At 47.2% G+C, this 26,259-nt stretch overlaps 1 long non-coding RNA gene across 1 annotated transcript; it reads left to right on the top strand.

Annotated features, from left to right (window-relative positions):
* Positions 1 to 650: 650 nt before the first annotated feature.
* Positions 651 to 1,456, top strand: LOC122236974. Its single transcript, XR_006215164.1, has 3 exons — positions 651 to 748; positions 1,138 to 1,204; positions 1,374 to 1,456. It is a non-coding gene; the product is annotated as an uncharacterized LOC122236974 (long non-coding RNA).
* Positions 1,457 to 26,259: the final 24,803 nt, after the last annotated feature.

A 26,259-nucleotide genomic window follows, 5' to 3' on the forward strand; every position in this document is an offset into this window, starting at 1 on the left:
TATGTGTGCTAAATAAATCCACGGAGGATCCAAAAGAAGCCAGACTAAATGCAATGCGGTATCCCTGATTGGATCTTGGAACGGAAAAATGGACAACAGTGGAAAAGCGGGTGACATCCAAATGAAGCGGAGAGTTTAGTTACTAGTAATATACCAATGTTAGTTTCCTTGACACAAGAAACTGCGTTTATGCGAGATGTTAACCTGAGGGGAAATTGAGCAACGGGCAGACGGCAATCCTCTGCCCTTTGTCTTTGCTATTTTTCAGTACGTCTAAAATTACTCCGAAGTAAATTTTTTTTTTTTGTTTTAAATTTTTAAAAAATGCTAGAAGTCACCAATCATGCTTGCCAACTCTTCTCCAGTCTGGAGGTCTGAAAAGTAAGTATTTACCCCCCGGGCAAACTGTTGCCGCCGTGAGCCATTGTAAAAAAAGCAGATTGCAGTCGGATCCCTTTTATGCTCTTTCAGCCTTTTGTATGTTTCACAGTTTGGAAACTACCTTATTTATTAACCTGTTTACTAATTTCACGTCTGTTTCTCCCGGGAGAATGGAAGCCTCCTGAGGGCATGGCACTTGACTACCTCATCTCATTTCCATATTTCTGCTTCCTAGCAGCGGATCTGATAGATGGTGTGCAGTGATCCAATCTTATTAAATCTAAGAAAAGAAGTTTCCCTTCCCATTTCTGGAGCCAGCAGCTCTGGCAGCTGTTTCAAGACACCAAGCAACATTGAGCCCAGGGAGGTGAGTGTGATGTCTCTTTTCAGAGAAAAGATGAGCTCCATGGGGCCAGGACCATGAGTATTTTCATCCCGCATGGGACATAGTGAATACTTAACTAAACATCGCCGGGTTGAATGTTGAACAAAGAAAACCTGAAGGACGGGGCCGCAAGATTCCATAGGAACTGAGGGAGGAATCTGGAGGAGGGGTGGAAGAGGAAGAGAAACAGTTAATAAAAATGAAGAGCACGATTACTGTCCCATCATAAATGCAGTTTCTCTTTGTATACAGAATTTTACAAAACACAGTAGAACGGGGGTGCTTGTCGGGACAAATTGGGCCCATCGTGTTAGTACAGTTCAACATTTTTTTAATCCTTCCAAACTTCCCGATTTCATCTTTGATGCTAGGAATTTGGAGATGAAGAGAACGTAGTCACGGTGCTCCAGGAAATGTACCGTCTTGTGGGAGAAATAGGTAGGTGCACAAAAAGTGTCTGTGTAATACAGTGAGCCCTGTGAGAATGTAGAACACCTGGCTGGGCCTGTGGGGGGGGTGGGGTGGGAGAGGGGCCCTTTTGGAAGAAGTGATGCCTGAACTCAGTCACGCCCGACAAGCAGAACTTAACCCTCTGCCTTCCGTACAGGCAGAAGGAATCGCATGAACGAAGGAAGGAGGCACCTCTAAGAAAGCACAATGCCATGGGTACAAAGACTGACAGCAGCTGTCCAGCACCTGTTTTTGAAATAAAGTTTATCGTGGTGGGTCTCCACTGATGGGTTCATTCATTCAACGGGTATTTACCGAGAGGCTACTTTCTGCCAAGCCCAGCTCAAGTTTCACATCTAAAAAGAACTCACACTTCAAGAGATTAATCGCGACACCACAATGAGCTCAAAAGACCTCACCCATGATCCGTTCTTGGCCCAGGGCCTCACTTTGAAAACAGTTTTTATCTTGCTACTGGATACGTGTCCCATTCCTCTGTCATTATCGCTCTTCCTATCCCCGCCCCCCTTTATTATTTTAAATAAGATTTTAAAATTTATGCAGAAACTGCACATAGTATTCTCTTTTAAAAATCCACTTGTAGGGGGCACCTGGGTGGCTCGGTCGGTTAAGGATCCGACTTCGGCTCAGGTCATGATCTCAAGGTCCGTGAGTTCGAGCTCCGCGTCGGGCTCTGTGCTGACAGCTCAGAGCCTGGAGCCCGTTTCAGATTCTGTGTCTCCCTCTCTCTCTGCCCCTCCCCTGTTCATGTTCTGTCTCTCTCTGTCTCAAAAATAAATAAACGTTAAAAAAAAATTAAAAAAAAAATCCACGTGTAGCTGCCCTATGTTATAAACAGTCATGCTTTCATATGTTTGTGTTGGGCTCTTCGTAAATGTTTATTTATTTTTGAGAGAGCAAGTGCAGGCAGGGGAGGGGCACAGAGAGAGGGAGAGAGAGACAATCCCAAGCAGCCTCCCCACTGTCAGCGCAGAGCCTGATGCAGAGCTTGAACTCAAGAACCGTGAGATCACGACCTGAGCTGAAGTCGGACACTCAACCAACTGAGCCACCCAGGTGCCCCTGCATTTGACTCCTCTTAATTAGGCTTATACGGTCTAAAAAAGTTTTTGTTTCTTGGATCTGCTTTTTCAGAATTTTTTTCATTTCTTTTCTTGTGCTATTTTTATGCTGATTTCACTACTCTTTAGATAACTTCTCCAGTTGGATACTTTGCTTTAATTCTTCATTATTGAACACCAATGCTATGATTTTGTTGCCCGCTATAGTTCTGACCCTATCACATGAGATTTGATATGCACTAGGTCCATTATTTTCTAAATAGTTAATGTTAGTTTTTAATATTCATATGGTTGACAAGAGAGATTTTTCTTTACCCACGATTTCCAAGTGGTTTTTATTTAAACCTATAGTTTCAATTTCTAGAATTCATTGTGCTCTGGTTAGACAATATGAGCTGTTTAATTTCTACTCATTAGCATTTATTGAGGATTTCTTTATGGCCAAGAATATGGCAGACATTAGTAAATTTCCATGGATACTGGAAAGAATTTTTTCCTTACTATGGAAGCTAATGTCAAGTATTCATATATTCAGCCTAATAAATTTTAATACAAAATCTCATATACAGATTTTTGACTTCATGATCTATGAAAGAATACAAGTGTTTTATTTCGTCTTCCATGTAATTATATTTAGAATTTCCCAATTTCTTTTTCAGCATTTTTCTTCACATCATTTGATAATAATATATATGAAACATAATGAATGGAGACTATTACATCATCATTTAGGGTAATACATTTTATCAACGTAAACTACTCTTTATCCTATTTACCTTACTGTGCTTTAAATTATACTTTAGGTGATATTAATTCTCCACCTCTGCTTTCTATTTATTTGCTTATGCCTGGAATAGCTTTTCTAATACTTTTAGGTTTTTTCTTTTAATTTTTTTAATGTGTATTTATTTTTGAGAGAGAGATAGAGCACGAGTGGGAGAGGGGCAGAGAGAGAGGGAGACACAGAATCTGAAGCAGCTCCAGGCTCCAGGCAGTCAGCACAGAGCCCAGTGTGGGGCTCGAACTCACAAACCTTGAGATCATGACCTGAGCTGAAGTCAGACGCTCAGCCAACGGAGCCACCCAGGTGCCCCTTGAATACTTTTATTTTTAATGTTTGCCAGTGAACTTTAAGCTGCACAAAGTTAGATTATTCTTTAACTCAATTTATCTTTTAATAAAAGAATTTAAACCATTTGCATTTATTGTAATGACTGATATACATCTACTTTCATTTTCTTTGAATGCTTGCTTTCTGTTTCTGTTGGAAAAGCTTAAAAATGAGATAAAATTGCAAAGCTGTACCCAACACTCACCTTATACCATGATAAATCTGTTATGGTTAAAATTTCTCTTCCTTCCATCTTTGGGTTAGACAAAGTTTGAGGTCTCCTCTCTATTTACATGACCTGTGGGCTTTCTTTATCCATTGAGTGGCCCGCCCCCCGTTCATAAGTGAAACTCACTATTTTAACTTTCCCCTGAAGACATATGAAAATATATATAATTTTAGAATTCAACTGATCAATTAGTGTTGGGCATAAGAAGTGATCAAAGCCATATAATTGCTACTGAAGGGCCTCATAAAGTCAGAATGCTTCAGTTTATGAGGGTGTGGCAAGGGTCACTAGAAACCAGAAACATATGATGAAAGGATAGAGACCTTCTAGAATAAAAATTGCCGAATTCAAGGAGAAAGCTGCCACCTGTACTGCTATCTCCTGAAAAGGTGCCTCTGACACCACCAGATGATTGGCATAAAAGGCTTGCATGTGGAGGAAGCTGCAATCAGGAGCATATCGTAAAATATTGCGCTGGAGAAACGGTGTCTTGTGACCTAAATAAGTCCACATCAAACATGTACACGTTTGAGACAGTCTGGACAAGTTTACTTTCTTTTCTTCTCACTCCTTTCCAAGTCTGATTGATGTAATCTTAAGATTTTTAAGTTAACAAAACAGTTTTACATTATTCATTGCCTCATTTTTGCACGGACGTTACATTATAGCCATAGTAACTAGAGTTATTTCTACTAAACTCTGTAGTTTAATAGTTGTCGTTGCTCTCTTCCAATTCTTTATCACCAGGATTTCCCATTCATGGTGCTTTGTTTGGTTTAGTTTTGCTGTATTGACTCTTCTCTACCAGGTTACTCACATGAGAATTTTCCTTTTAAGAGAGTTGACTTTCTTCGGGTCTGTCTTTCTGAAAATGGCTTCCTTTTGCTCTTAAACAGCCACACCCATCTTAACTAAGTAAAGAATTTTCTTCCTCAAAACATGATAACCATTGCCTAAAACATTCAGAGTCCTCCAAAAGATCTGAGATCATTCTGGTGCTTGTTCTCCAAATAATCTATTTATTCTCAGGCATGGATGCTTCTAGCAAAACTTATTTTCGCCTTCAAATTCAAAATAACTTCATTGAGCTGTGTCTCAACATTGCCGTCTTTCATTATTTTTTGATAATATCTGTGTGGTGAGTCGATCCAACTAACAAAGCCGTTTCTTCAGACTAAAAAGTTTGTTCTTTTCTTCTTTAATTTTGTCTCTCCTCTCTCTTCCCCTTCTATCCTCGTAGGATTTCCCCTGGATCTGTCCTCTTTGATCTCATCACTATTTTTAAAAATCTGTCTTTCCTCTGAATTCTAGGCGAATGTCTCAAGCTTTCCTTCTCTTTCAGGTCCTCAGCATTCTGGAGCCATGCTGTCCAGTCCAGTAGTCACTGACCCCGTGTGGCTATTGAAATTTAAACTTAAGTAAACTTAAATGAAATCAAATAAGAAGTTTTGTTGCTCTTATGCAAGGGCTCAACCGTCACATGGGGCTAGTGGCTACCAATGGAGAATAGTATACATAGAGACTAGAGGGAACAGACTACAGCCCATGGGTCTCATCCAGCTTAGTTTTTTAAAAGTTTTTACTTATTTATTGTTAAGAGACATACGAGAGAGAGACAACAAGGGAGGCGCAGAGACAGAGGGACAGAGAGAGAATCCCAAGCAGGCTCTGCACTGTCAGCACAGAGCCCTACGTGGGGCTCGAACTCACAAACCGTGAGATCATGACTTGAGCAGAAATCGAGTGTCGGACGCTTAACCAACCGAGCCATCCAGGCGCCCCAAGCCCGTAGCTTTTGTAAAAACTCAGTTTTCTCTTTAATCATTTCGTTTCATTGTGGCAAAATACACGTAACATAACATTTGCCATTTTCACCATTCTAAGGGGGCATTTAGCGCATTCTCAGTGTGGTACAACTATCACCATTATCTGGCACCAGAACTAAAGGAAACCAGAGGACACCATTAAACAGTCACCCTCCATTCCCCACTCCCCCAAGCCCCTAGAAACCACTAGTCTGCTTTCTGTCTGTACGATGTGGCCAGTCATATGGCGAATGGCTTCTTTCACTGAGCGTAATGGCTTCTTCCATGTTGTAGCATCCTTTTTATGGCTGAAAAATATTCCATTACCTGGCTATATCACCTTTTGTTTATCCATTCATTTGCTGATGGACACTGGGGTTGTTTTTACCTTTCGGCTGGTGTGCAGAGTGCCGCTGGGAACACTGACGTATGAGATGTTCTTGAACACCCGTTTTCAGTTATGGCAGCAACATACCAAGGAGTGGAATTGCTGGGTCACGTGACAATTCTACATCTAAGTTCTTGAGAGATGGCCAAACCTTGTTCCTCAGAGGCCACGCCATTTTACATCCACACCAGTAACGTATGAGAGTTCCGGTTTCTCCCTCTCCCTGCCCACACTCGTTATTTTCCTTTTGTTCTTTTTTTAATTGTAGTCATCCTCGTGGGTGTGAAGCGGTAACCGCGGATTGCTTTTGTGCATCCCAAGAGCCAAGACATTTTTTTTGAAGATTTGTTCTCAAAAACTAAAGAATAGGCAAGGGACTGACTCTATGTGACCCTCAAAGACTGAACTATATACTCTCTGGTCCTTTACATAAAAAGTTTTCTGCCCCTTGATAGAGAACATTGTCACCATTGCAGAAGTATCTTTTGGACAATGGTCTGAGTAGCTAATGAGTCTGTTAGTGATCAGTCGTAGTTTTTAATTCAGCAATCGTACGTTTCACCTGCATCCATCCTTTACTGTACGTTGTTTTCTGTTTCCTCACATTTTTGGAGTGTGATATCCTCCTGAATGTGGCTGAAGATGCTAATTCTAACTTCTCTGAACTTTTCGTACAACTGCTTAACGTGACGATGTTTGCTCTCGTTTTTCAAAGAGGTCCCCTTCTTTTGATATGTTCTGTCCTCTCGTATGCTTACAGAATTTTCCTTCTTTGCTCATCCTGAGAAGCAAACTTGGGGCCGAGACAGATTTTGGCAGATGGCGTAGATCCCTATCTCGCTCTGTTCAACAGAGAACGGTTCAGATTTGCTTTTCTTTAACGTTGCCAGCTCAAAACCCCTGCAGCCCAGGACAAGCGGAAATGGGGCCCAAGTCAGACACGTTTCATCATTTCAGCATGAGGCTGAAGAGTTGCTCGCCTTTGGTTGTTCATTGCTCAATACCGCCCTCTTTGACGGGCACAGTTGCACAGCTGGGTGTGACACTGGCAGTGGCGATGTTCTTGGTCCAGCCTCCTTGCCAAGAATAAGTTCATAATGCCGGTGGTGACCACCCAGGGTAATTTGTGGGGCCCAGATGTGCCTCCCAAAATACCCACGGTCTCTCCTTCCACTCATCCCTGTTGAGTGCTAATGCCATTCTGCCCATTTCTTTTCCACATCCTCCTTAGACAACCTCGTGCTTTGCATGTGGGAAGCAACGCCTTGGGAAGGTCCATCCCTCAACCCATTCTCCTCTAAACTATATCTGGCGGGGACTCTGATCACTGTGACATATAAATGGCACCATTTCCTCTTCTCCGCTGCTGACAAACAATGGGTCACTGCGTCCCGTTGGTAATACTAGGACTATGGATACTGTGGTGAGCAATTCGTGCTCACAATGTCATTTATCCATAAATCCCAAGTTAGACTCACTCGTTAGAGTTTGGGGGACTGTAATTTAGGGAAATGATGCGTTACCCTCGGTCACCCGTACCTTTAGAAATCCCAGAGGTTAAACGCGAGGGCAGAAACCACACATCCCCAGCCTTCTGGCACAAGCTTAGCCCGGTTCCAAGGAAAAGCGCCCGCAGCAAACCCGAAACCTTTCGACAAGTAGCAGATGTCGCAGACGTCAGGAGAAGCGTTGTGCTTTCCCCGGTACCCAAGTTTCTAGATGAATTATGAGAAGGAATCCGTCTTTCTTCTGCATGTTTGACAGCGTGTAGATGAAACATCCCTCTAAGACAGTAGGCCCTAAACAAATACACGGCGACAAACGTCTGGCTGGCTGACTCGCTGAAAGACAGGATTTTTCACCCCTCCTCCAGATGTTTTGGCTTCACGGAGGCACCGGCAGAGGCTGCCAAGCCGATTTGTGATCCTCGAGAAGATGCCTTCAATCCACCGGCAAATGAGCGCGCGGCCCCCTTTGTGAAATGAGGTCTCACCGGCTACAACCCGGGCGTGTGACAGACCAGCCGGTCCACTTCCAAGTGCTTCTGACAGACGAGCCCCCCCTTTGCATCCATCTCATCATGGCACCTGCTGAAACTGTTAAGTTATGATTAGTACTGATAATGGAGTCTTCGGCAGGAACGTATCCGTATCTCTAACGTTGTCAGCGCACATTGTTTGGCTGTTGAGGAGAAAGCCTATCAGACATAAATATTTATGCCTGGATGGATGTTCAGATTCCTTCATCAGGAACTGGATTGGTCTTAATTGAATCGTGGGGACACATTTAGACTCAGCGTTGATCGCGTGGCCTTTTGCTACTTGTGAGCAGGGCCCCCTCGGACTATCCCCAGGAGGCTCTGCCATATGAGCGGGTAGGTCCTCTCTGAAGGGGTGCCAGAAACTTAGCCATGTTGGCGAGTGATCGCTTCGGAGGAGACCGACAGGCTCTGTAGGACCCGAGAAAGGGAATGTCGCCAGTCCAGGGCTGGCCTCCCAAAGGCGTTTTTCACAAATCAAGCGGGCCCCCCGCTGTAATCCCCATAAAGATGGGAACTGTGTCCTAAACACCGTTGTTCTCTCCTTGTCTGTCTGTTCCACTGCCTGGAACAAGATGGCCCCACAGGCGCCTGGGTGGCGCAGTCGGTTAAGCATCCGACTTCAGCCAGGTCATGATCTCGCGGTCCGTGAGTTCGAGCCCCGCGTCAGGCTCTGGGCTGATGGCTCGGAGCCTGGAGCCTGTTTCCGATTCTGTGTCTCCCTCTCTCTCTGCCCCTCCCCCGTTCATGCTCTGTCTCTCTCTGTCCCAAAAATAAATAAAAAACGTTGAAAAAAAATTAAAAAAAAAAAAAAAAAAGATGGCCCCACAACGTGCGTGGGATCAATAAGCAGACGGGTGGTGACAGGCTGTGGCGGGGATCGCCCACAGAGCAGTGGCTCTCACGCACTTGTGCAGAGCCGCCGTGAGTCTGGATGCATGCACCCATTTAGGACAGACGTTCACTGAGGTCCACGTGCGGTGGATCCATTAAGAACTCAGACTCTGGACCCAGGCATGTAGGTTCAGGTTCAGATCTCAGCGCTAGTGTTTTCCAGCTGTGCGCCCTCGGGCAAGCCGTGAGTATCTACAGCCTCGCTTTCCCTTCCCCCCAGGTCCGTCGTGCACATGCCCTGTGATATAAGGGTGCCCATGCGGCGGATTCTGCCAGCCGGCCAGGCACTGCTGTAGGGATTCCGTGTGTACTTGTCACCTAATCCTGACAACGACCCCAGGAAGTAAGTCCGTGTATCAGCCCGGACCTGTGCTCAGCCGTGATAAACAGAGTAGGAAGGGTAAGAGATTTAGAAGATGCCTTTGATCCACTCAATCCAGTGGAGTCTGGACGGAGGGGAAAGAATCCTGCCCAGCAGGAGAGAGGCTGGCAAGAGCCAGGTGGAGTGCAGGAAACGGGCTTCTGAGAAAGGGCCCGAGGCCACGCGTGAGGCAGGTTAGTGGCCAGGGCCCCGGGCAGGAAGCACTTTGGGAAGGCCTTCGGTTGTCCCAGGGTTCACAGAAGGCTGCTGTTCTCGCAGCAGCCAGAGTGATGGCCTTGAGGCAGGCAGCTCAGAGAAACAAGAAGTCATATGCATTTGACTTAAGCACAGAGGGACCAAACGCCCACCTGGCCGCTTTCTAACTTAGCATCTTGCCTGCCTGGCCTGCCCAATGGGCAGAATGATACCCACCCCCAAAGGGTTACTCTGAAGATTAACGAATCAAGTATGTAACGTGTTAGGCACGCAGTAAGCGCTCAATAAATGCAGGCCTCTTTTCTTTCCGGCTGACGGCACCGGGCTCCTCGTGTGATCTGACACAGAGCAGGTCCCGGGCGTCGCTGGATTCGAGAAGGATGGAGGGGCACAGGTGCCGGTGGTCTCCTCTGTGTGCTCACGAGGCTACTTCTCAAGTGCCGTGTTGAGTTGTTTCGTGTCTAGAAACGTCTCCTTCAACACCAGGGGCACTGTCTGCGGGTGTTTGCTCCCGTTTCCCAGAACCTGATGTGCAGCCGTGCTCAACAGTCTCCCTGCTTGAATGGTCGTCTAGATGGAGTGAGTAATGGTAGGTGTGGTGAGTAAGTAAGTGAATCCCCAGAGAAAGAACTGATCTCCGGTTCTGGTTCGTCCAGTCTTCCTAAGAACGTTCCTGGCCGTAAACTGGTACCCCTCAGGCCCTTCTAAGTAAAGCGGAGGACATCCTCAGACACCCGTCCTTCCGACCTTGACATATTGCCAAGGGGCCTGAAACCAGGCTGATGGGATCCATTCGATGTGTAGACGTTAAATGAAGGATGTCCCGCCTACCAAGAACAAAGGGAAGAACCAAGGTGTCCTTCCATTTCAGGGAAGACAATTTCCACTGCCCCAAGTAGAACTCATCACATGATAAAAAAAAAAAAATATGTCATAGCCTCTACCAGCCCCCAAACTGAGCCCTATGTTTTCTCTGTGAGTTAGCCTTTAAAAAAAAAAAACCCTAAAAACCATCTTCAAAAAGAAACTCCTGATGTGCACTTTGAGAAAAAAAAGTTAAGTAAAACAAACCACCAAAGACCAAACCCCAAAGTCACGTTCACGAGCTCACTGGCCTTTGGACCGTTGGCAATTCCCGGGCCAGCCCAGACCAAGTGGTCCGTACCCTCTGATGTCACAGCCCCACAAGCAAAATTATTCAGGGTTGGGCAGGATGAGACGTTCACTGCTCGCTTCTCATTTCCCAGCCCTTTGGTGCTCCCAGATGTTTTAATTACAGAGGAAAGGGAGCGGATGATTCTGGCCATATGTCTCCATTCCACGCAAATAAATCTCCTCGCCGTCCCGTGCAGCTCTGTGGCACTGAGACTGTCCCACCGAAACTGATGCTGTCGGGCCTAATCACCGTCTTCAATCCTTCAGTGAGCATGTTAATTCAGCGAACACCGGCTGCTGGGACCGCTGTCCCAGGGAAATACTCAATCTAGAAACAATTAGACTCGCGTCGCGGCAAGATGCCGCTCTGCCTCTGGGGAGCTAGGTGCTCGCTCCGTCGGAGCTGAGAGAAACCCACCGGGCGTTGGGTAGGAAGAGCCAGGCAAGGTGGGGCCGGAACACAGGGCATGAATTTTCAGCTGGGACAGCACCTAGAAACTCAGACACTAGGCCGTTACCCGTGGCGTGGCCCAGCTGCAAAAGGGCCCTGCCTTCTTAGAACTTTGAGAGGAACTCAAAGGAGATATCGCAAACACGTGGCTACGGTGGGCACACACGTGCACCCCACCTGCGCACGCGTATGCCCATGCACACACATGCACGCACGCGTGTGCGCACACACACGGAGATTGCAGTGAGCTCTTCCGAGGAAGCCCCAAAACCTGGCAGATGCATTGAGCGTTCTGAGTCAGTTACACTAAATGCTAAATTTGCTTTCAAATTGAGCATCGCCACGCATAGATTAAGAACAAACCCGGGGAAATTCTATATGGTTTTGGGTTACCGGTATAGTTCTCTGTTTTCTACGATGCCGTCGTGCCTGGGAGTAAATACGGAGGAGATTCCACAGGGGTGAGTATTTTTGAAGTGTGATATACACAGCACAAACGGTGCACGCAGACGGCAACGGAGGACACACACCTGTAGCAAACATCGGGATGGAGTGCCACAAATGTTTACACACGCCATGTAACCGCCACACGGATCAGGGTGTGAGTGTAGCCAGCGCCTCAGAGGCTCCCTCCTGCACTTCCCCAACCGATATCCCCCTCGAAGGTGACAGGTGGTCTCACTAATCTCTATGGATTCATTTTGGCTCCTTCTGAGCTGCATAGTGATGGAGTCACATGCTCTTCTGCGTGAGATCTCTGTTGTCAACACTACGTATGTGAGACTCATCCATGCATCTGTGCGGGGCGGGGGTGGGGGGTGGGGGGGAAGCTCTCTGTTTCCTGTTGCCGGACGATGTTTCATTGTCTGCGCACCGCTGTCCCCACCTGTCTGCAGGGGTGCGGACACCTGAAATCGTGGATAATACTGAACTCTATATACACCATGTTGATTTCTGCACATGCCTACTGGCGATGAAGTTTAATTTATAAATTAGGCACAGCAAGAGGTGAACGGCAGTTACTAGTAGGAAAATAGAATGATCGTAACAATACATTGTAATAATAGACATGTGAATGCGGTTTCTCTCTTTTATTCTCTCAAAACACCTTACTGTGCTGTACTCCCCCCCGCCTCAGGTTGTGATATACAAGGTGGTGAGTGAAGTGAAGTGAGGGAATGATCTAGGCATCATCATCAGGCTACGAATGGGCTTCTGACCCTCCATCGGGAGAAGCACCACCTGCTTTCGACTGGGGTTGACCGCAGATAACGGAAACTGGGGAACTCTAAGCACAGACGAGGGGCAACTACTGTCAACCATACCCATGGTTCACTCTTTGAAGATGGGCCTTCGGGTTGGGTCCAGTTTGGCCTTGTGATCATAAAAGCTGTCGCTGTGGAAATTGTGAAACCTACACACGCGTCTCCTGCAGGCACAAACCCAGGTGTGGAATGGGGTCTGAGTGTAAAACAACAGTTTCCTTTTTTTTTTAAATGTTTATTTATTTATTTTGAAAGAGAGAGAGAGAGAGAGAGAGATTGAGAACCCCAAGAAGGCTCCATGCTCAGCGCTGAGCCCGATGGAGGGCTCAGTCCCACAACCCTGGGATCAGGACCTGAGCTGAAATCCAGAGTGGATGTTCAGCTAACTGAGCCACCCAGGTGCCCCTGCTCAGGTCCTTTTCATGTTTAAAGCCCTGCAGTAGCAATTCCATTGCCCTTGGGATAAAAATCCAAAGCTTCCACACCCTGGAGCCTGGTTATCCGTTCTCCTTTGAGGTGTCTGCACACCTCTCCGTGTGCCTCCTCGCAGGCCTCTCTCCTGGCCTTGGCTTTGGCAGTCTCCTCCGCCTCGAGCTATGCCTGCCTCTGCCCAGCTGGCCCTCCCCTCCTGCACACTTGTCACCCCCCCTGTCCCCACCGCCCCAGAGAAGCTGCCCCTGCACATCCCGTCCACTTGTCTCTCTTCTCCATTCTCCTGCTGCTGGATGTTTTCACTTTGGTTCCTCTGGACCCTGTGCTCTGGTCTGTACAGATTTGCTTTGTTCTGCCAGGCTTTGATTTCCGTGCTTGTATCCCATTTCAGTTATGAAGTCCCGTTGAAGTCCGTTGTCCCTTCACCTGTGCATTTATAGCATAATTCATTCATGCAGGCTTCGCTCATCACACTTCCTTTGCATATATGAGACTCTCTGTTAGTAGCAAAGCAGGGGTGGAGGGAGACGTGGGAACTCTCTCCATGGACTCTTCAGTCTAGAAGAGAAGTTGGGATAAGCAGTCAAATGGCAGGCCATGGATGAAGGCTTTGAGGAAGAAGATATGGGTCTGAGTTCCGGACTTGCCACTAACTGACCGATGCAAAGCCGCTTACCTTCTCTGAGTATTGGTTTCTCTGCCTGCAAAATCCCTGACTCATGCATCTGTGGGAGGTAAATGAAAATGAATATGTAAAACACATAATACAGTGCCAAGAATATACAGAATTGTCAAAGCTCTATGCTGTGCCCCTGAAACTAATATACATAACGTCAGCTCGACTTCAATTAAAAATTGTTGTCAATTAAAAAAAATCAGGGACGGGGACAAATATTCTTAAAAAGTCAATACTACCCAAAGCAATCTACGTATTCCATGCAATCCCAATCAAAATAACACCAGTATTCTTCTCAGAGCTAGAACAAACAATCCTAAAATTTGTGTGGAACCAGAAAAGATCCCGAACAGCCAAAGTGATGCTGAAAAAGAAAACCCAAACTGGAGGTATCACAATCCCGGACTTTCTGAAGCTGTATTAAAAAGCTGTAATCATCAAGACAGTATGGTACTGGCACAAAAACAGACATATAGACCAATGGAATAGTATAGAGAACCCAGAAATGGACCCACAAATATATGGCCAACTAATCTTCGACAAAGCAAGAAAGCATATCCAATGGAATAAAGACAGTCTCTTCAGCAAATGGTGCTGGGAGAACTGGACAGCAACATGGAGAAGAGTGAAACTGAACCACTTTCTTATACCATACACAGAAATAAATTCAAAATGGATGAAACATCTAAATGTGAGATAGGAAACCTTCAAAATCCTACCGGAGAAAACAGGCAACGACATCTGGGACCTCGGCCACAACAGCTTCTTACTTGACATGTCTCCAAAGGCAAGGGAAATAAAAGCAAAAATGAAGTATTGGGACCTCATCAAGATCAAAAGCCTTCTACACAGCAAAGGAAACAATCAACAAAACTAAAAGGCAACCAATGAGTCGAGAGAAAATATTTGCAAATGACATTAGATAGAGGGTTAGTATAAAAATTGATAAAGAACTTACCAAACTCAACACAAGAAAAACAAATAATCCAGTGGAGAAATGGGCAAAAGACATGAATAGACACTTTTCCAACGAAGACATCCAGATGGCCAACAGACACATGAAAAGACGCTCAACGTCACTCCTCATCATGGAAATACAAATCAAAATCACACTGAGATATCACCTCACACCAGTCAGAGTGGCTAAAATTAACAACTGAGGAAACAACAGATGCTGATGAGGACGTGGAGAAAGGGAAACCCTCTTGCACTATTGGTGGGAATGCAAACTGGTACAGTCACTCTGAAAAACAGTGTGGGGGGTCCTCAAAAAATTAAAAATAGAATTACCCTATGGCCCAGCAATTGCACTACTAAGTATTTATCCAAAGGATACAGGAGTGTTGATTCAAGGGGGCACATGCACCCCAATGTTTATAGCCGTGCTATCAACAATAGCCAAATTATAGAAAGAGCCCAAATGTCCGTCAACTGATGAATGGATAAGGAAGATGTGTTTTATATATATATATACACACACACACACACACATAATGGAATACTAATTGATGGTGAAAAGGAATGAAATCTTGCCATTTGCAACAATGTGAATGGAACTGGAGGGTATTATGTTAAGCAAAATAAGTCACTCAGAGACAGACAGATATCATATGGTTTCACTCACATGTGGAATTTGAGAAATTTAACAGATGATCATAGGGGAAGGGAGGAAAAATAATATACAGAGAGGGTGGCAAACCATAAGAGACTCTTAAATACAGAGAACAAACTAAGGGTTGATGGGAGTGGAGGCCTGAGAGGTTCAGGAAAGTTGGTGATGGGCCTTGAGGAAGGCACTTGTCGGGATGAGCACTGGGTGTTTTACGTAAGTGATAAGTCACAGGAATCTACTCCTGAAGCCAAGACTACACTGTATGTTAGCTAACTTGAGAATAAAAACAAACAAATTTAGGGGCACCCGGGTGGTTCAGTCAGTTGAGCGTATGGCTCTTGGTTTCTGCTCACGTCATGATCTCACGGTTCGTGAGTTCGAGCCCTGCACTGACACTGGCAGTGTGGAGCCTGCTTGGGATTCTCTGTCCCTCCCTCTCTCTCTGGTCTTCTCCTGCTTGTACTCTCTCTCTCCCTCTCTCAAAATAAATAAACTTTAAAAACAATTTTTTTTAATTTTTTTTTCAACGTTTTTTATTTATTTTTGGGACAGAGAGAGACAGAGCATGAACGGGGGAGGGGCAGAGAGAGAGGGAGACACAGAATCGGAAACAGGCTCCAGGCTCCAAGCCATCAGCCCAGAGCCTGACGCGGGGCTCGAACTCACGGACCGCGAGATCGTGACCTGGCTGAAGTCGGACGCTTAACCGACTGCGCCACCCAGGCGCCCCTTTAATTTTTAAAAGACTATATTAAGCTTTAAATTAAAGGTCCTTAATGTGCCCTATATTATAAATGAATACAAAATAATGGGGTCTAGGGGGGATGTTCCAGGGAAGAAAGCTGAGATCTCAGAAACAAATTTTTGTTTCAGAGAGACCAAAAACAATTCTAGCATACAAACAAAAATCTCCTAACACTGGGTGAGTGACTGATGACAAGTAAAGTACATATGGGGCTTTGTGTAAATGTGTGAGAAGAGAAAAACAATGTGACCATCCAGGGAAAGGGTGAGATAGTGGAGAAGCCCTTTCCTGCCTGCCTGTCTGCAAGTCCTTGCACATAGAGTCTGGCCAGGCAAAGTCCCATCTCTGTTCCTGATAGAGCTTCTCACCTGGGAAAAAGGGAGCTGACCTAGGCGCCTCTGTTGTATATTCTTAATATCTTTCGATTGTATAGACCGAACATTATACTTGTTGACTACCCACCAATAGATCAATTACCCCCAGGATCACTGTGTTCTATTAAGTGCCCTACAACTCCCTGAAGACCAGGCTTCTCTGGCTCCACTCAAGCTTTGCCACCCATTATGATAATTGTGACAATCTTGTTGCTTAGTATAAAACGTTTCGGTATGGCTTAAGTTAACTTAGAATCTTATCAAAGCCATCACTAGCGGGGGCTCCTGTACCATAAAAGTTTCTCCTCCCATCATCCCTGACCTGCAGAAGATATTGGCACTGAGCTTCTCAGCAATATTGGCATTCCCTTCACCAGCACACATCCTATTGCCCTGGTAAATTGAGTGTCCTTGGGAATCCTCTCACGGAACATGATTGGTGTAGACTTTCCCAGCCTTATTTAGTATATTTTCTCTAGAATGCCCTCTTCCCTGAGCCCTTGGATCTTTTCTTCAAGTACCTGCCATGGCGGTTCTGGCATTTCTGGTTCACTTCACATAGGCCGTGCTTTTCTCCAACTCTCTAGGAGCCATCTCAGAAGTGTGTTAGGACCCTCTACTGGGATCCCTGGCAAGATGCTAAATTCTTTATCATGAGAGGGTGCTCCTATCTCAATAAAATCTCCCATATACAACTCAATGTTTTCTTCACCTTGATCCAGCATCCTTAGAATGCAGTCCCATGCATATTCTCACGGGACTCTTTTTCAAAAGGGATCATTTGATTAGGGCAGGCCCACCACATTCGTGGGGAGAATATTATACAGAGTTTACACACAGGGGGAGCGGGAATCTTGGGGGCCATCTTAGAGCTCTGCCTATCACATCTCTAAATCCAGTGATCACTAATGGTCTGTGAAACCAGAGATGTCACCCAAAGTTTCACTTGTAAGGGTCTAAGATGTGGTCAGGAGACCTTCACCCTTCAGGAGAGAATTCGTCTATTACAGGCTCCCCTCCACACCCTCAGCAGCCACCTCAGCAGACAATACAACAGAAATACTCAAACAGTGTAATTTACATTCTAGCAGAAGACCTGATTCTGCATGACCTCACCCATTTCTTTTTCAAGTTGCCAGGTTGTTGACAGTTCTTTACTCCTTCTTACAAATTTACTTCTCACGTGGAAGAAATAGAAAAAGGGTTTCTAGCAGGTCCCTCCCAGGAATGTGACAGACAAGAAACACTTAAGGGAGTGGCCCAAGAACCCCAGCCTCCTGTTCTGGGCCAGCCCATGAGGTCAGTGCAGCGACGGCCCCCCTCGGAAAGAGTAGGGAGCAGGGGTGGAGTTGTGAGCATTTGCCCTCTGGGGCAGTCTTTTTTCCAGTCCCTCACCTACTGCCTCCACGGTTTCCTGCATACATTAAAGAAAATGTATGGGTGCAAGAGCCTGGAATTCAATAGCTCATAACTACAATTAACCACCATTAATTAATGGATGAGAGATAAATGAGCCATGAGATCCGTTTATTCCTGGGTTGCAAGTATTTAAATTCACAGTAGGATGCAAAGCCATTTTTCACCACTGCGAATTTCAAACGAGCTGGAATCGAGGCTGCGTGTTGCACGAGGCAAGCGTCAATTTCCTCGCTCAGCAGTTGACGTCTCAGGTTCCATGAACTGGCAAGAGGCCGACAGAAGCCAAGAATCCCACCCACAGCAGCATTAGGAGCAGAGTCTGAAGTCTGAGCACCTGCCTTCCTAAGATAATCATGAGAATTATCATGGGATGAGACTAACGGGTGCCAGGCGCTGTGCTAAGAAATGTTTGGGCAGCGTCTGACGTTCATCTCCCCCATGTTCCTGTCAGCGACATTATTATCCCTAGTTGATGCTCAAAGAAACTGATGCTAAGAGAGGCTAAGAACTCCTGAAGGAACAAAGTTTTCCTTCCTCGTTCCTAGATTTCTTCCATGATGTTCCCCAGATGTGCCTCCAGATGACATGGCTGCTAATTTTCACATATCATCCACGGCCTGTGTCCTGACTTAACAAAACTTCCCAAATATTAACGAAATATTCCGTTTGCCCTTAAGTTATCAATCCATCTGGACAGAGATAAGAATCAGAAGGCAAGGGAAAGGAGAGGTTTTCATCTTATTTAATAGAAAACAGAACAAAATGGGGTTCTTCTCTGCCCCACCAAGACGTTTGTTAATTACAAAGGGAAAAAGAGTAAACTTACGAAGAAGAAACTTGGCCGTCACCATCTTAACCAAATGTTCAAAACCAACATCACCAGTGATAAGACATGGCGACATCACGGACCCCAACGGGAAATAGGATAGAACATCATTTCTGCGGTATCCGAACCCCAAACATCCAACCTTAATCCGATCATGAGGAAGAAAATTAGATGAGCCCAAACTGAGGGGGCATTCTACAAAATAATTGACCAATACTCTTCAAAAGTTTCAAGGTCATGAAAGACCAGGAAAACCAAGGAGGGATCACGGACTGGAAGAGACTGGAGACATGCCCAAAACAGACATGTTTCAGGACATGAGAAAAGACAGTAGTGGAAAAACTACCAAAATTCAAATAAAGTCTAGAAGTTAGCTAATAATATTGTGTCAATGAGAGTTTCCCAGTTTGATGAGTATGCTCCGGTTAGGGAAGACGTTAATGTTAGGAGAAACTGAGTGAAAAGAATATGGGGTCTCTCTGTGCTGTTTTCGAACTTGTTTCAAAATACTTTTTCAATGACATGAGAACTCGAAACGAAATTTTGGGTCATTTCCAATCAGAACTTTTCTGAAAAATTTGCTATCTTTGTGCCTAGGCGTGAAGAAACCACTCTATTTTAAAATGTTTTGTGTGGCGAGATCTCCTAAATTTAAAAGATCAGAAGGAGATACGCCCTACAGACTTACAAAATGGTTTGCAAACAAATGTAAATTCTGCCAGAGAACTTGCTTGAGCGCAGCGTGGAATTAGTAAATAATACATGTTCTCATCCGTCCTAACGGGCACCCGCACAGGGATCCGATCAGAGAGGGAAAAGCAAAATAACACGTGAGACCCTTCTGACTTCGGAGAGAAGACATTGAAGAAAAAGATGGCCTGAGATCTCCGTTGTCAGAAATAAACGGAATTTGCCCGTTGTATCTGCTATCTAATTAGCCATCTCTTTGTCAAATCGCGTCCTAATTGTTTATTTTTGCAGACTCTCTCATGGAACGCGAATTGGAAAAACTCATCTCAACGTTGACATTTTGAGAGTGAAGTCAAGGAAGCGGAGGAACAGAACCATGTGTTCTTTTTGTTTTCAGTCGTTTAGGGTTAGAGAAACTTGAGCAGCGGGGAAGGAGCCAGGGCAGGGAGAAAAGGGCGTGGAGGTATGATGTTCCCAAGAGGAGCTGTAATTCTAAAGCACGCCCCAGCCTCACAACTGTTCGGCCACTTGCACTCAAGTTCCCAAGGGACCAGAGTCACAAGGATCACGGGCCAGCAGAAAATTAGCAGCTTCTTCTTAACCTAACCAGGCTTGGAAGGGATCATTGGTCTGCTTGGCACTGGAGAGAAGAAGCCAGCTCAGCGGGAGGGTCGAGAGATGGCCGCAGCTCTCACCTGCTTCTGCCCGGCCCACGGGATAGGTCGTCCTGACCGCTGGCCTGCAACTGTCTCGATGGGCCTGTCAGCCCCTCTTCAAGACTGGGATGCCCTCCCAGTGTGCACTTCCTCCACGATCTCTCTCTCTCTCTCTCTCTCTCTCTCTCTCTCAATCAACATAAATAAATAAACATTAAAAAAAGCCACTAAATATTTTTTTTAATGTTTATTTATTTTTGAGACAGAGAGAGACAGACTGTGAATGGGTTAGGGGCAGAGAGAAAGGGAGACACAGAATCCGAAGCAGGCTCCAGGCTCCGAGCTGTCAGCACAGAGTCTGATGTGGGGCTCGAACTCACAAACTCAGATCATGACCTGAACTGAAGTCGGACGCTTAACCGACTGAGCCACCCAGGTGTCCCTTGCATCTTCTATTTTTAATTTTTTGTAATGTTTATTTTTGAGAGAGAGAGAGAGAGATAGAGCACGAGCAGGGAGGGGCAGAGAAAGAGGGAGACATAGAACTGGAAGCAGGCTCCAGGCTCCGAGCCGTCAGCGCAGAGCCCGACGCTGGGCTCGAACTCACGAGCTGCGAGATGGTGACCTGAGCCGAAGTCGGACGCTCAACCGACTGAGCCACCCAGGCGCCCCAAAGCCATTAGATATTGCTGGTAGCACCGTCAACTTGTATCCACAAACATTTTTTTTTTTAATTTTTTTTTTTTTAACGTTTATTTATTTTTGAGACAGAGAGAGACAGAGCATGAACAGGGGAGGGTCAAAGAGAGGGAGACAGAGAATCTGAAACAGGCTCCAGGCTCTGAGCTGTCAGCACAGAGCCCGACGCGGGGCTTGAACTCACGGACCGTGAGATCATGACCTGAGCTGAAGTCGGACGCTTAACCGACCAAGCCACCCAGGCGCCCCTATCCACAAACATTTTTATATAATCTTGCCAAGATTGAGATTTTATTCCAAAAACGTAATCCTTTTCAAAGAAACATCCAAAAACGGTAAAAGCGGAAGAGGTTTATTTCTGTGTCAGTTTAATATATAACGTAACACCACCGTAAATATTGCATACACAGCCAACGGCAGAGAAACGGTTACGTAGCTAAAACTATACCAACCCGATGGAATAGCATACAGCCAATAAAAATGTTAATTAGCAATATGAAAAAGCAATTCACCATTTGTTTATGACAGAACGTGAAACGAACAAAGCAGAATACAAAGTTCTGCGCGCACTATGAGTGAAACCGGAAAAATGAGTGCATGTGGGCAGCGTCCAGAGCAAACGCGAAAAATGAGAACAGCTTCATTTGGGGTTTTTTGTTATTGTCATTATAGGGGTGTTGCACAGTAAATAAAAAGCTTTAAAAATGAAAGATGAAAGAGTTCAACCAACAACGGAGCCGTTTTCAGGGAGAAAACGCTTATTTGGGGTACCTTTTTTGTGTGTCTTTTATCCCCGGGGTGGGGGGAAAACTATTACATTCGGGAGAATGGATTCTGTTTAAAATCGTGCCTAAAATATTTCAAAACGCGATCCCAAGCCTTGCTTCTTCCAGCCGGTACCCGTGAAGGCTACAGCGTGTGGTTTCCCTGTAGAACGCTAGGGGGTTCAGCGGACGGGGAGAAGGAAGGGAGGGAGGTGGGGAAGAGAAAGGGAGGGCTATGTCTGACTCTCCCAGGAAGCCTTTTCCTGAACACAGAGGCCCATCCCTCCAGCCACAGGAGATTCTGAAGCCCGGTTCTTGAAGTTGGGAAAAGCTCCCTAAGTCACGCCAGCCCCTTTTCGTCTCCCACCTGGGGCTGGAGACCTGGGGCCTCCCCTTCTTGCCCTCCCTCTACACAAAAGGCTGGCTGCAACGGGCAGGACAGGAATGCTTTGCAAAGCTCAGTTCCGCCTCTAGGAGCAGGCACCACCATTTGCTCGAGAGAAGGCGGACTCTGTACAGAGTTTTCCTGGCATTTTCTTGCTCTCTTGCCTGGACTTCACAGGAGTGGAAAACGGGGGAACCCTGAGAGATTGGTGAAGACCACCTTCCCTTTGCACCAAGGGCTCAAGCCCGAGGGTGTGGGGACAGGTCGAAGAGGATTACAGTTAGGAAACTTGGAAGCTGGCGCTTCTCAGCACGGAGCCTTGAGATTCGGAGGGTCGGGAAAATCTGAAAAGCGTAAAAAAATCAAATACTCTATCCCTTCGCTACCGCCACACGTTTCATGTTTCTGTTACGCCACATCTCTCCGTGGCTTTGCCATGACAAGCTGTTTCCTCTCCCTGGACTGAGTTCAGGCCCTTTCTTTGCCCACGGAGCTCTTATGCCTCCTCCGAAAGGTGAGTCCTACCGCCTCCATCCTGCAGGTGGCAAAACTGAAGTTCGGGGAGTTGCTGGCGGTTCCTTAGGACCGTGGCCCTGAGATTCAAATGCAGATCCGTTTCAACGAAAACCCCAACTTTGTTCTACCGAGCTGCGCGCCATTCATACGCTGAGCATGTAACACAGAGTCACGGGGGGTCCACCAGACTATTTTTATCGTCATCAGTTGCTTACATGCGGGTCCTCCCCACTGGCCCGTTGGCTCAGTGAGAAGCCCGATGCCTGCCGAGTAGATACGAAAGCTACTTTGCTGTGTCTGCCTCTATTTTCTAGTCACACTCCTGAGAGCCTGGTCCAAAACCACTGCCACTATCTACACCATAGCTCGAGTTCCGTGCCCTGGCAAGGAGGGGGTTCTCATGACGGGCATTCACGTATAAGCCAGGAATCAGGCTGACTGTCTTCCTTTCTCGGCAAAACGGTGAGACCAAAGCTTCAAGAAATTCACATGTTCTGGAAGAGGGGGACAAAAAAGGCCAGTTGCAAATATTGTTTCACCGGTCTCATGAAATATGCATTTCCAAATGCAGAAAGGTGACCAGGCACATCCTATTCTAATACAAGAACAAACCTGCTGGCAGGAGAAAAAGCCTTCGTGACTCTGATTTATGCAGGACAGGGGTGGAGAGAGGGCAGGAAGCCGTCTGCCGAAATCCAGACTCACATGCATACCCGGACAGCCTGCTGGTGGACCATCAAGGAAGGTGTGCCCTTGATTTATAGTGCTGGCCAATTTCTGTGGCGTAAACGTTCCCAGCCCACCTACGTCCATGCTCCCAATCTGATCTTGACTGGTTTGCTCAGTCCCTGAAAAATTAACAGTAGGGTCTTGTGAGCTGGTACAAGCCAGCTCCACCACACCCTGGGGACTGCACCTGTCTCTCGGCAACTCTTTTAGGGATGAAGTCCCCATCGGAATGCGATGCAGGAAATTCTCTTTAAAGCCTGTACAGAAGATCAGCATTTCAGAACGTTTTTTAGCACATGAACATCCTCGACCCAATGAGACCCAAGCTCCATAGCCATAAGTTACAATGTTAAAAATATGAATACATGTTTATCCACGTGTCTTTATCTCCCTCCATCAAAAGGGGAGTTGTTTTTTTAGCGACTCTTAGACTGGTGGGTATGTCCCTCTCCTTCCCCTAAGGATGACAGCAGACCAACCTATTTCCTGGTGAGCAGGAGGGAAAACACCAACAGAAAAGGGGAGGCGGTAGAACACTTTCTAGCTTGTGTAACAGACAGCAAAGTGCGTGGGTGGGAGGCACCAGTTGCCCCCCCCAAGGTCTTAGGCTGAGGGATCGGGGAGGGAGACCAGCTCAAGAATCCGCCGAGATCAGCCCGCAGCCATCAAGTCACCACCCTTCGCTTCACAAAGCCACCAAGTTTACTACGTGGACAGATGTGGCAGGACAGTTGCGATTCTAAATCGGAGATGTCTCCTTTTCCCTGTCCCCTCGGGAACGCACTCTTCCCCCTGACAGCTACTGAGCTTCAAGCTGTCCTTGGGCTCTTCACGTATTTCTTCAGGGACCGAGTCTTGGGTCAGGGGTCCTGAGGCCAACCGGGAGATGAGGATCTGTAGACACGTGATCTATGCAGGCAGGACTCCCAGGGGAAGCTGGGAAGGTGTCGGGGAGGGGAGGTGGGCAGGACAGGGTAGGGGTGGTGCCTTACAAGCCAGCCATCTGTGGGTGCGATTGGAGGCCAAGCCCACAGCCAAGCATCCAGAGATGATCAGTTACCCTCAGTGTCGTCCCCCTCACGTCAGTCACGCACCCCCTTGGTCACCAGTTAAGGGCCAGCTGGAGGGCACACATTCCCAGGCACCCAGACTCACCTCAGTGTGGGCAAAGGGGCCCCGGGCCCAATGCGGGTGCCGGCTGATTGGAGGGACACTCACTTAAGAGAGGGTGGACCGAAAGGGACATGGGGACCGGCACGGAGGGCGAACTCAGACGCCACAGGGGTGAATAAGAAGGGAGCAGGAGAGCCAGCACACCTAGAGACACACGCGCCGTCGAAAGGCAGCCGTGGATGCTGGAGGAACGCACACTGGCCACCCCCGTGTGACTGTGCTCAGTGCGATCTCTGTTCCCGAGACAGACCTGGCAGTCCCTCCCTTGCTCCTTGAACGGTCACCAGCCCGTCTCATTCGGCTCTGGTCTCCACGCTGCCCCCGTTTTCACCTCTCCCTCCCTTTCCCCTTCAGGTGAACCAGCGCAGGGGGATCAGACAGCATCACCACCACCACCGTTTCGTTCAGCCGAGATCCGCCGAACACCTACCGCGCCGAAGCATCGTTTGTACCCAAGTCTCTTTCACACCGGGCGGTGTTCCCAAGCTCCTTTCTAAGCATCACACTTTCCTTGGCTCCCTCGAAACACCGGATGCCCATGGAGACAAGCGTGACTGTATCCCCGCTCTGTTTGGAGCCACAACATCCCCAGGCAGGTGTGCGACCGCCAATACGCGCGTGTCGCTGCCGGTGACAAGCTCGAAGACACCACGACCTACCTCATCCATTGGCCCTGCGGTCGTCCTGCCGCAGGACATTCCACAGGGGCAGTGTCTGCGCCCCGGGGGGAATCGAAGTTGGGGCTCAGCAAACGAGGGCCCGGGGGCCACAGCCACTGGCCACCAGCTTCTGTCAACGAAGTTCTGCTGGACCTTAGCCGCGCGCATTTGTTTTACGTCCCGCCCACCACAGGAGCAAAGGTGAGTAGCCGTGACCAAGACTGAATCACCTGCAAAGCTTACAATAGTTAACATCCAATCCTTTATGGAAGGTTTTCTGACCCTCGTGATAACAGGCTCTGGTAGGGCTCAAACACAAATATCCGGGACGTGTGCAAAGTCCGCGAGCACTTTCTCAGCCCGCATTTCACGCAAGTCCGGAGGAAGCAGCGGACGAGAAGCCTGCAGGAGAGAGATGCCAATCGAACCGGGGCCACACCCTGTACTCATGGGCGTGACGGAGCCCAGGCTTGGCTGGCGAGCCATCCAGGAGGGTCAACGCCACCCAGGAGGCCATCCAAGGTCAAATGCCCCCACGTGACCACAGCCACATGGGTCACGGACACGTGTGTTCTCTCGGGGTGGGTTTTTGGCGGTGCGGCGGACTTCCGAAGCTTGGGGGTCAGGGACAAGTTCTGGCACAGAATGGGCGCTCCAGACATGGGTCTGGAGAGGAGAAAAGTGGGATGGAAGACAGGAGAGACAGAGGAAAGGGGAGCTAGAGGAAGAGGAAAGAAGCAGGAGAGGAGGACAGTGGAAGGAAAACCTCGCTGGGCTCCGCCGGCTTGCTCTTCGGGGGGCTGTGAGGCTGGGATCCCCGGGGCTCTGTCTGCAGCCACACTCAGCCGCCCACGCAGCACAGGGAGCAGGGGGACCTCGCCCCCCGGGCAAGCCTTTTTGTCTTTTCTTCTCCACCTTCTGATCAGAAGGCCGTGTGAGTTCCAGCTATGCTTCTGAACGTTCCCCCTGCATTCTCAGGCACTCTCACCTTCATACACCGTGGCCTCTTCCATCCGGGGAATCCTCCTCCCCAGCCCCACCGACTCCCCCTGCCCCTTCCCCCTGCCTCCCTGCCCTGCCCCAAGGAGGCTCTTGGGGGATAAGAGGAGGAGAGAAGACCCCACACAAGTCCGAATCCTATTCAGTGGGCAAAGGGAAGGCAAGCCCGGAGCTCTGAAGTTTGCTTCTACACAAGGACGTTTCCACCAGAATGCAATGGCTGAGAACAGACTTTTACAGTTGTAGGACCTCCGGCTGTATTGCCTAATCTCTCTGTGCTTCAATTTCCCCGTCTGCAAAATAAGAATGCCGGTAACAGTATCCGTCCTCACTATAGGCTTGTTATAGGATCAAATGAGTAGATTCCTGCCAAGCACGAGGATCCGTCCTAAGCACATAAATCTCTGTGTAAATGTTTGTTAAATAAAGTCTAATCTTTGCAGGCTACTAGATCTTATCCCTGAGGTCAGGCCTCCTGGGATGGGAAGTTTATAAACGTTTTCTGAAATGGCACAAGATAGTAAATGAAATATTCCCAAGTCATTGGTGTCTTCAAAGAAAAAGAAGGGGCCAAGAAAAAAATAGAGAATGCTAAAATAGTATAGTAAAACCTAATGGGACGGAGTAATGACATCATTTACAGGCTTCCCAAAAAGCAGTTGTGGTCTTAAAGATTCACTAGTGGTTTTTAAGC

Source organism: Panthera tigris, chromosome A3 (genome assembly GCF_018350195.1).
Source record: "Panthera tigris isolate Pti1 chromosome A3, P.tigris_Pti1_mat1.1, whole genome shotgun sequence".
Classification (NCBI taxonomy): domain Eukaryota; kingdom Metazoa; phylum Chordata; class Mammalia; order Carnivora; family Felidae; genus Panthera; species Panthera tigris.